Source organism: Actinia tenebrosa, unplaced genomic scaffold (genome assembly GCF_029948245.1).
Source record: "Actinia tenebrosa isolate PJP-AT-01 unplaced genomic scaffold, QUT_ActTen_1.0 PGA_scaffold3__52_contigs__length_22856419, whole genome shotgun sequence".
NCBI classification, from domain to species: domain Eukaryota; kingdom Metazoa; phylum Cnidaria; class Anthozoa; order Actiniaria; family Actiniidae; genus Actinia; species Actinia tenebrosa.
The window spans coordinates 1,140,030-1,151,728 of record NW_028292580.1 but is presented as its reverse complement, the minus strand read 5'-3'; the positions used below and the strand labels follow the sequence as shown (position 1 = coordinate 1,151,728).

At 36.3% G+C, this 11,699-nt stretch overlaps 1 long non-coding RNA gene across 1 annotated transcript; it reads left to right on the top strand.

Moving 5' to 3' along the window:
• Nucleotides 1–2,595: 2,595 nt before the first annotated feature.
• Nucleotides 2,596–2,793, top strand: LOC148907561 (uncharacterized). Its single transcript, XR_016120624.1, has 2 exons — nucleotides 2,596–2,635; nucleotides 2,729–2,793. It is a non-coding gene; the product is annotated as an uncharacterized LOC148907561 (long non-coding RNA).
• The last annotated feature ends 8,906 nt before the right edge of the window (nucleotides 2,794–11,699 follow it).

Sequence of the window (11,699 nt, the reverse complement as noted above, 5' to 3'; positions counted from 1 at the left end):
AAAGTGAGGTAAGATTCTTATGGCACGAGCGAAGGTTCATGTTAACATTCCCGCTTAAAAGTTTTAGCCTTTCTATATGAATTATATATAATTGCATACATCCATCCATCCATCCATCCACCGACCCACCCACTCATCCATCCATCCATCCAAAAAACATCAAAACCTATAAAGCTACAGGTCTCGATGGAATTACAAACAACATTCTTAAGTTATCTGCATCATATATTTATGAATCATTATCCGAATTGTTTAATCTTTCTGTTCATTCCGGTGTGTATCCAAATGAATGGAAAACTGCTAAGGTAACTCCCATTTTTAAGTCTGGAGATCATAATGACTCAAACAACTATAGACCTATTTCTGTGACAGCGACAATTCCTCGCGATTTTGAAAATTTGATCTGTAGTCAATTAAAATCTTATCTTAAGGAAAATAACTTAATCTATTCTCTTCAATCAGGATTTAGACCATTACATTCTACTTTGACCGCTCTTCTAGATCTCACCAATCATTGGTCTTTTAATATTGATCGAAAATTGGTCAACGGTGTCATCTTCCTTGATTTTAAAAAAGTCTTTGACACCGTTGACCACAATGTTCTGCTTACAAAGTTATATTACTATGGTTTTGATTCATGTGCAAGAGAATGGTTCAGGTCGTATTTGACTGATAGATCCCAACAGTGTTCTGTTAATGGTGTTTTATCAGATATGAAATCAATAGCGTATGGTGTTTCACAAGGTACGATCCTAGGTCCGATCCTCTTCCTTGTGTACATCAATGATTTGCCGAAGTGCTTAACAGTTAGTAAAGCAAGATTGTATGCTGACGATACGAGTCTGACCTTCTTTGATGGTAACGCAATTGACCTAAAAAAGCGGATGGACATAGATGTAGATCATGTATCATCTTGGCTTTGTGCAAACAAACTAACTTTAAACGTCATTAAGTCAGAATTCATGTTAATAGGCTCTAGACAGAGATTATCTGCTTTCCGCGAGGAGGATGTAACTCTGTCTATAAATGGTCTCAACTTGAAAAAAACCAACGAAACAAAATGTCTTGGAGTACAGATAAATAATAATCTGACTTGGTGCCGTCATATCGAAAATATCAAGAAGAAAATTTCATGTAATTTATCCATCATTAAGAAAATTAAGCCCTTCCTAAACAAAGACTGCCTTAACAAATTGTGCAAGGCAATAGTTGAACCATATTTCAACTACTGCTGTCTTGTTTGGGATGGTTTTGATGAAATATTAGCAGAAAAATTACAGAAATTACAAAATCGTGCTGCGCGCATAATTACTGGGGAACCATACACCAGTGTACGGACAAACGATATATTTAAAGACCTTGGTTGGGTGCCATTAGCTGAATGCAGATTACAGCAGAAAGCTGTAACGATGTTTAAAATTGTTAATGGTTTAGCCCCACCCTATATGAAAGATATATTCCAAAATCACCTCGGAACCGATTCTTACTTTTTACGCTGTTCTGTAAACAATTTCCAACTTCCCAAGGTCAGAACCGATATCTATAAGAAAAGTTTTGCGTACACTGGTGCAAAATTATGGAACTCCTTACCTGATTCCTTGAAAGAGGAGCGCTCCCTCTTCAAAATTTAAAAAGAGAATTAAACAGTATGATCTCTGCATCAATAGCTATAAGAATTGATTTTATCTAATTAAATATTTAAAATCTGTTTTTTTCTCTTTCGTAATGATAGTTTAGCATATTACAATATAATGTGTAAATAGTATTTATATTTTTACTGTTATATTCTACACGGCCTCTAGGTAGACCAAAGCTAAGTTCTTTTGTATGAGACTTTTTATATCATTGTACTTAAGTGTGATAGAGCTTTCGTGTCTAAATAAAGTTGTTATCATATCATCATATCATGTCATGTCATGTCATGTCATGTCATATCATATCATCCATCCATCCATCCATTAACTCATTTATTATCGTTGTTCACAGATAAGAAATGAATTCACGCGAATTCTTTTAAAGAAAGATTCATCAAAAGAAGATCCTTTCGCAACGTTCAAGGGTAATTTCACTGACGTTTGGGCAAATAAAGTGTTTGCATATGCAAAAACCCTTCAATCATTAATATACGACGTTCGGGAATCAACAGGCTCGGGGAAAAGTTCCTGTCTAAGGAAAAAGGTACGAGGTTGTCGTTCGAAGTTTGTCTTGTTTGTTTGTGTTTTCAGTATTCTAATTACTTTTCTTACAACATATAGAAATTGGACAGACATACATCGTCCTCTTGCCAAAGATCTTGAAGGGCAAGTCCCCAAGTGACTTCATAAAGGTGATTGATGTTAGTATATTAATCAGGACCGCATTACTCCGTTTTCAAGAGGGCGCAGCTTTTACTATTATTATTACGCCGACATCGAGCGTTCTAGCAGTTGGATACACTGGACCGCGCATACAGTGAAAACCGAACTTCTCATTAGCCAGTCATAGCGTGTATGGTTACATAGGATACCGGGGAGAAAAAACAAAACTATATTTGAGCTTGGTTGCCTCTATTATATTTGTTTTATTTGAGGTGGCTCGATAATACTTTGTTTAAGTGCCATGAAGACTAACTTAGATGCGTGATTCGCCACCAGATGTAAGTACAATAAATTCTAAACATATATACTGTTTAAGTGTAAATATTTCCCCAAAAATGTAGGCTAATTTAGGAATTATTGTTACATTTTAGCGAACCTTGTACTAGCTTGAACCAGTTTGAACTTGATCCACGAATTAAACTTGAAACAGATACGAGTGAACATTTGTCAACTAGCTCTAACAAGCGTATCGTATGGTGGTAAAATAGACATTCCCCCGATATCTCTAACAGAAATTATCAAAAATGCTCTCACAGAAATGTCTCCAAATTTACTGAACCTTGCGGCAAAATACTCAAGATACTAAGCCAGATATAAAAACTTAGGATAAAAAAATAGAGAAAGTGGGCAATAAAGCAAACGCACTTATACTTCGTAGGGGTTTTGTGTTAATTCTTATGATCATTTCAGTAAGAACATTCTCATTCGAAAATTTTCTTTTTCTTTTTAAACACTGAGAATTTTCCTCCAAATGAATCACTTTTACGATTTGAAGTTGAAAAGTAATGTGCCGAGAAAACTCCAAGCCACCTTAAACTGCAGAGACGCGTACGCGCTCGCGCAAAACATAATAGTAACATATTTTCAATTCAAGCTATCCTTATATGTTATCTTATATGTCGCATAATGCTTTTCTTTTTATTCTTTTATTTTATGTACAGCCTGCAGAGGGAGATTTGGACGAGGAAATAGGATCAACTGGGGCTCCGAGAATAATTGGATCTGGACCGAAACTTCTTGAACTCGAGCCCATATACATATGTATGGAGGGCGAGATACTTTGTGGGCCGCTTCGAACAAGAGGCCTAACAGAGGCAGCCTGTTTGCTGGTAGCAGCATATTACACCTTTAACGTCAGCTACCCAAACAGCTGTAAGAACTGCTTTTCTTTTCTCGAGGCAACTTGCCTAGAGAATATGAGAATTTTAAAGAAAATAACAGTCCACAGAATGAAAACAGCTATACAAAACTTTTTATAAAATAACTAAGATATAACGCGCGCTCTGATTGGTCAATTACCGTTTTATATAACTCAACATAGATCGTGAGGAAATGACGTCAGCAACGCAAACGATGGTTTATTATTTCTTTAATAGTTATATGTTAGTTGTATGTTAGTTATTTTATAAAAGAGATAGAAAACGAGCGCGCGTGCTGTGTTGAGTCTTACAAGCACGAGGGAAATTGCGTGAGCCCTCGAGAAGTGCCGAGACTAGCATTTCTCTCGGACTCACGCAATTTCCCGCGTGCTTGTGTAACTCAACACAGCACGCGCGCTCGTTTTCTATCTCTTCATAGTCTTTTCTTGTTACCGGCAGAACTTTGTTTTCTTAATTCTTGAACCGATCAGGTTTAAGAGCTGTTTTTCTCTTAATAGTTCTTGAGGCAACTTGCCTCGATAATTCAGATTAAGTTGTACCCAAAGATTTGTATGAGCTGCTTTTCCCACTATAAGTCCTTCAGGCATAACATTAAAGACAAAGTAACGGTTCAATCGCATGAAACTGAGTTATTTATTGTAAAAATGTATAATGAAGAATTCTCAGTTGGCTTAATATATATTATAAATATATCTGCGAAACATATGCTTTGACTGTAAATTCACCTGAATAAAGATGATGTATTACTCCCTAATATTGGGAGTTGTACTTACACCTTATTTATAATGGAATTATAAATGGGGTGACGTGACCTTTAAAGAGGGCTTGCAGAGCATGAAATTGCCCGGACTTCCAGATCAAACTGTATCAGTTTCGATGGAGTGGATCACTAGCTGCATTGCCGATAGGAAGATTCTCCCTACGGTTTCGAAATCAAAAGGTCCTAATTTGAAACCTCTTTTACTAGTAACACTCTTTCCGCCATAGTTATACTCGCGGGATTCGAAACCTCTTGAGACTTTTACGGGAAGTGTACGTATACTTGAAAGCTTGAAAGGAGGACTGGTAACGAACAAAATGGCGGATTTCTTGTGGATGTTGAAAAAGTCAACCAGAGGACGAGAAAGACGTACGCTGTGCCAAAGACACCTTCCAAGTTTTTTTATCAATCAAAGAAGTAGTAACAAATGCTTTTGAGTCTCGACGATGGTCAGAAGAAGTGTTTGAATTCAGAAAAAAGCTTGCTTATGGAAGCTGATATGGATTGTCCTGAGAAGGAAAGCTAAGCTGATATAAAAAGATTGAGCTTATGTGTCAACAGCCATGTTTTCGTGTGAGGATCATCAAGTAAACAGCAAAAACAGTTTCTGAAACGTTTTTGAAGATTTCTATTGTCTAAGCTTATATTTTCTTAAACTTCGCGTCTTTGGTATGTAAAACATTAGATTTGCATGAGGTATATAAGCTTAAGCTTATATGGTACTGTTTTTAGAATATTTTGTAGGCAATTAAGGCTTAATATATATAAATTATAAGCTAGTTTTTATGAAAGAAATCAGATTTTGCCTCTTTTGTCATAATGATGTCATTTGACCTGAACACAAATCAATATAAAACAATGCAATGAAACTAGTAGTGTTAGATATTAAAGTTGTGGGTTTCAAAGTCTGCTTACTCCAATGTTGTTATGTTGGTATAGACCATTTGCACTGATTCCCAAGAGGAATTGAACTGGAGGACAAAATAATAGTTTTTTTTTCACATGAGAAAATACAGCTTGAAATGTTTTGGGAATCAGGGCAAAGAGTCTATTAAGAGTTAGAAACAGAAATGATAGAACATTTTCACAACTATCATATGACTGCTTCTACAGGTTAAGCCACTATATTGTTTTTGCTATAATAAACACTGGTTATCATAGTGAGAAATGTTAGCTGCTTGAGTACTTGCACTAAACTCATGAGAGAATTAATTGTTGCTAATTAGTACTAACAGCACTAATAACTACACAGACAAAACAAAAGCAAAATAGCGTAACTTAGCAATATTTTGTACTAATTTATGTTCATGGGTTTAGTGCGAGCATGCTAGGGTGTTTTAACAAGGTCCTTATTCATACCATATATGGTATCTAACAGGTGCCAGTATAAAATCAGAAATGCCAATGCAAACTAGGGAACCAAGGCTACTGAGACAGGTCTTTCTATTAATCAATCATAGTTTGCATAGTTGGCATTTCTGATTTTATGCTGGCACCTGTTAGATACCATAAGTAGTGTGAAAAAGACAGTCCTTTGTTTACCTTTAATTAGATGAATCATTTTAAAATTTATTTATTTACAAGAAACTAACGTTTCCCTCTTAAATCACCTTAGTTGCTTTAAATCGCCCTAAAAATACCCAAAATGTCATCATATTTTCTTCTTAAATCGCCTTAAGTCGCTTTAAGTCGCCCTAAAAAATTACCCAAAATTCCATCATATTTTCTTAAATCGCCTTAAGTTGCTTTAAATTACAGCGACTTAAGGACCCGGGGTAGGCCTATGTGTTTGCAAATATTTGCCAGGATAAGCTCGACATTCAGCTTGACAGAAGCACTATTGATAGAGCTCACAGACTTGGCCGTCAAAGACAGGAGAAATTAAGACCTATAATTGTTAAATTTACCAAATACCACGCAAAGCAAAATGCTCTTCGTCAGAAGAAGCTACTTAGAGGAATAAGGATCTATATCAATGAGGATATTACATCTCGAAATAGACAAATATTAAAACGAGCTCAGGAATCTAAGGATGTCAAGTCTTTCTGGTTTAAAGATGGTAAAGTATTGGTGAAGTTACATGATGATACTATTATAAGAATAAGGAAATTTTCTGACTTTGATTCTGAATTCTGACTTTGATTTTGGCTTTCAAACTATAACCAATGACACTCATTCATTTACATATCATTCAAGGAGATGCAAGCGTAAGGAGATGCTTCCATTGCCCAGATAGTGTATAAGATGAGAAGCACTTCCTTCTTCACTGTACATTATATTCAAATCTAAGGGAAGAACTCTTCAAGGACAGAAATAACATAAACAATGATTCTCTTTTGTTAAATGAGAACTAGCTGTTTCTGCTATTTATGAGTCCGCTCAAAATGTTAGCAGTTGCAGTAGCAAAATATGTCCACAACTGCTGCTATAAATCAACAATTATAGCCTTCATACGTTAATGTTTATTCGGGTAAAATGTCAATGTATTTTTTTTAATACTCGATACCGAATAAAAAAGTCTGTCTGTCTGTACAATTGGTACAATGCTTTGAGCCAGGAAGGAAATAAGTATGGATATCTAGTGAATGGATTAAAAGAGCTGGCTGATTGGAGATGAGGTTAATATTACAGTCGAAGGACAGCGTCACCTGGGAGCCGTCATCGGTTCTCAAGAATACAAAGATCAATATTGTCGTGAGAAGGTCCTTGGATGGAAGGGAGAAATTGAAATGCTCTCTGAAGTAGCTAAGAGTCAACCCGCTGCAGCCTATACTGCATTCACAGAGTATGAAGAGCTTAGGCCTTGAAAAAAATCTTAGCAGGAGATCACTTAGGCGTTCCTAAGTTGTTTAAAATTTCTATTTACACAAATGTCAGGAAAGGTATTGGGCAAGTGACAGGCTCAAATATCTCTGGTTTATAAAGGTAATTAAATCTTTCGTAAACGTCTTAGTTACAATATGCGTGTTTGAATCTTTAAGCTTTATACGTTGGATTAAGAGTTTTAACTTATGTAATATCATTATTGGAGTGGGTTGTAATATGAAATTTTTACCATTGTGTATATATAAATCATTCTAACTGTGATGACCGAGGCAAGCATTATAAACCAAAGCCGGGGAGACTGAAATATTTCAGCTACTAACGGATCGAGCGCTTCGTTGTTAAAGTCGCCAGCTTAAATACAATAAACAATATTCAAATTTTGTCAATAGTTCCTTTTTCTTTGATCCTTCCTCCATAGTTCACCACATCCAGTAAATTGCACACAACAACATAACTTGGGCTGCCTTAGGCTCATTCTCTCTTTCACTAGAGGCGAGGAACGCCTTGTCATGTTTCAGGAGACATGACGAGCTTTGCCCAAGAAAAAAAACCTCTGTGGGAGATATATTTTAGGTGTGAAGTAACGTCCATCATGTAGTGTACGTGTTAATCCTGTTGTGAATATAAGGTATTTTTTGTAATCAGAGATGGCGCACTGTGTGATACTGATTATAAGCACTTCCATAACCCTGAACCGGTAAAGTAGCCAGGTTTTCTTTCATTTCGCAGTTATTATGCCTCAGGCTAACTTTAGAGGAATTTCGTTTTTTATAAATCGCGGACAGATATTTTAAACAAACTTCCCTTGCTACTAAATATATAAAACCAAGATTCCTTTTTTAGTATTTTATTACAGTGAATTAATCATGACAACGTTTGCCGCAGAAATTACCTAAATCTAAGTACAGAAATTATAAATATAAAATATCAGTTTGACAAAAAGATTCTACTATACCGTAAACCTCCAAAAATAAGCACGTCAAGAAATACATAATGCGGGCCTATATTTGGAGGTTTACTAACATCAATTTTTATATATCTTCTTGTTTTTCTTTCTCTTCTTTCTTCGCTTTCTCCTTCACCTCCTCCTTCTTCTTCTCTGTTTCGAGGAAATCAAGTCTTCTCTTCCTCTTCATTCTCCTCCTCCTTTTTTGCTCCTCTGTAAGAGGCGGCAGCGGTTCATTTGTGGCTGTAGTAAGAAAATAATGGATGTCGTTTATTCATTTAGCGAAACAAAATTCATTTAATATCAAAAACCTTATCCTCTTGTTCCCTAAAGTATATAAAGTCAAGAGTTCTATATTAATAAGATAATATTGCACCCGCTCTATGAATCTCATACGCGCACAAAGTCCGAGCACAAAGATTTCAGCCTCCTTGAACAAATGCTCTAACTGGTCACGTGGCTTAAAAACCCGCCAAAAAATTCAAGACGCTACATCAAAATCTATTGTAGAATAAATATATTTCCAAGTCTATTACAGGCTTAAATTTAGTACTGTACATTGGTAATGGATAGGTATCAAAGTAATAAAAACATTGATCTAAAGAAATATATTTCTCGCACATTCATATTCCAGTCGTCGACGATTGCGACGCGCGGCATGAAGAATTGATACGGAAAGGACTTACCATCGATCATCATCCCCGATGCCAAGATTTCTGGGGATGTGGGGAAGTCGATGCTCCAGAAACCTGGGGGTGTTCTGGGTGCAGGCCTGTGCTCTGATCTGTGCCTGCACGAGGTCTGCACTCGCCTCTCCCTCTCCTCTTGACTGTACGACGCATAGTACTAGAAAGTAGATAGTTATGTTTTAGCAGGTGCGAAAGATTCATTTGAAATCATTATTCAAGATATATACTTACTGCTTCGCAATCCCTACATGTGTATGCGGGATCCCGCCATCTTTCTCTACCTCGTTTAGGCATACTGCATGTATCTTGAAGAACGCCGCACAAATAAAGTGGCGCGACTTTGTTTATGTAATTTGTAGGTAGGTTCACCAATATAGCCGGACCAATCAGAAAAGACTGTGCATTGACAGTATCCTATCAATCGCATTATGCAATTAGAAGAAAGCAGTCTTTATTTTGCCTCCCGGAAGGGATCTGTTCATCATCTTGGAGTTTACCACTCCCAGGAACAATGCAACATGATAAAAAGTGTTAATTGCACCGTGCTATGTTTATTTTTGTTAACAGAGAGGTAGCTGGACTGCGTGGGAAACATTATTATAGACAACGGCAAGGAAACCCAATTTCGTGTGCAATCTTGAATTAAATGCATCAATACTGCTAAACTATGTACGCGTAAATTATCTGATCATTATGATTATTAATTGACGCTTTGTTCATTATTTGTACGAGAGTGCCATGAAAGACTAGTTTGCAATTTGCAGTCCCTATTTTGGGTGGAGACCGGTTTCATTTACTTAGACTTCATCTTTGGTCAACTTATTAAGTCATTAGTTTGTAATCGATCTTTGACTGACTTTTACGTGACATAACAATGAACTTATGTTTATAGCCAGCGTTTTTTCTGGTCAGCGGCACCCATAACAACAAGAAGTAAGTCGAAGAATGAACAAAGCTGAGCAAAATACAACTTTTGCTGGTGTGAAATGTTAATATTTTTCAATGAAAATATAAGTTAATACACGACTGAGGCGGGAAATTCAAGTTCTATTTGTAAGATGACCTGTTCAAACGCAGCATTTGCCGCCGAAAAGCGATGGCGGAGTGTTCTCTGTCCGATGCTTTTCGGCCCATTCAAGTGCATGGTGCTTCTCTTGATCCAGATAAGCAATGGTTCTTCGTGGAAAAAGAAGTATGTGGAGTGAGACCGCGAGATTACGCGAAAAATTACATTTTCACTCGGTTCCCTTCCGAAATCCAGTACATACAAAGAAAGGAGTTGTATGTTCGTAGGAATGGCGGCACACGTACCTTGGAAGTTAGTAATTGCCAAAAGCAGCCAAGTCATGTATACGTTACTTCTACTTTTGGCCTTTTGGTTGGCATTCTGCGCCAGCGCGAATTTCCCGGGAATGGCTTCGAGGGGTCATATTTATTGAAATCAGCTTTCCGATCTTTAAACAAGCTTGATTTGGAGTCAGAAAACGATAAAACGCCGTCTTAGAGGGAAAACACGACGTACATATATACCACTTTATACACAGTTAAGCTCAACAACCTAAGTGCACAGATAGCAAAGTTAGAGGAAGAACTTGCCCATTACAAGAAATCAGCACCAGACATGCAAGTTCCCGCCTTTTCTTCCAGTGCTGATGAAGATACTAGAAATGATACCCTTGGCTCCACAACTAGAAAAAAAACTGTAGCACTAAAATGTGAGAATATATTTTCGTCGTTGAAAGACATTTGTGCTAAACATAAAGAGTCAATTTCGTCTGTTCTCGGACATTTCTATGTCACTGGCGCAGAAAAGAAAAAAGGACGAAGTCAGGAATATAATTTCAGAGGTTTTCAATCGCATCTTGGAATCAAAGAGTAATAAAAATGGAATATGGGGATTTTTTTCAGACGATGTCTCGCATAAAATTTTTGCGCGAAATGAGGGTACCTGACTGGGCACTTTTGTATTTCAAGCTGAAAACTCGACTACCAGATTCTGCTTGGCAAACCATGCTGAATGTTACACATCTTGGAAGAAGTGGAGTAAGCTTTTTTTCTATTATGCATATTATAATTTTCTTCCTTTTATTTTTCCTTCCTTATTTCATTCCTTCTTTTCTTTATTTTCTTTATTTCTTTCTTTATTTCTCTTCCTTTCTTCCTTTTTTTATTTCTCTTCACCTTCATTCCTTTCAGTCTAAAAACTCTTGTCTTATACTAAGTTTTTGTATAATTGTCCTTCTATTGTTATATAGAGAAATTCAGACACACCAATACTAATCACCAAAAATCAAGTAAAGGCAATAAAGGCCCTGATCTTCAAGGTGGTCCGCCAGACACTGAAATGTCAACAAAATGAACACCAGTTTTGATGCTTGCTGTGTTGATCTCCCAACTACTCTTGTCTGGGCTATAAGAGAACACAGACTATATGCTTCATCTGATCAGTCTGAAATCGAGTTCAACATAAAGATTGATGGCCGACCTCTTGGAGGTAATTATTCCTTAAACTGAAAGTGCAAAGAAAAAAAAAAAAAAAAAAAAAAAAAAAAAAAAGAAAAAAAAGAAAAACAACAACACATAAAACAATAGTGTTTCATGACTTGCAGAAACAGATAAGATAGGAAAGATGCCACTGTATCAATGTGAGTCCAACACCAATGTGTACTAATACTGCATTGGCCATAATTATACTGCCAGCAATAAACATGTTCAAAATGAAAGCACTTATAACCCATTGATATTATGATATAACATCATAATTTAGAAATTATAAAATATTGACCACATGCCAGAATTTGATGGTGGATCAAAACCAACTTTGTCCATTTTACATTTTTTGTTAAAACCTAAATTAAAAAAGCAGGCCATGTACATAACATTTTTATGTCTCTATTGATTTTGAATTTTTCCTAAATATTTCTCACAGGGAAAAGTCAGGTTGCAGTGGGTGTTGTGCCA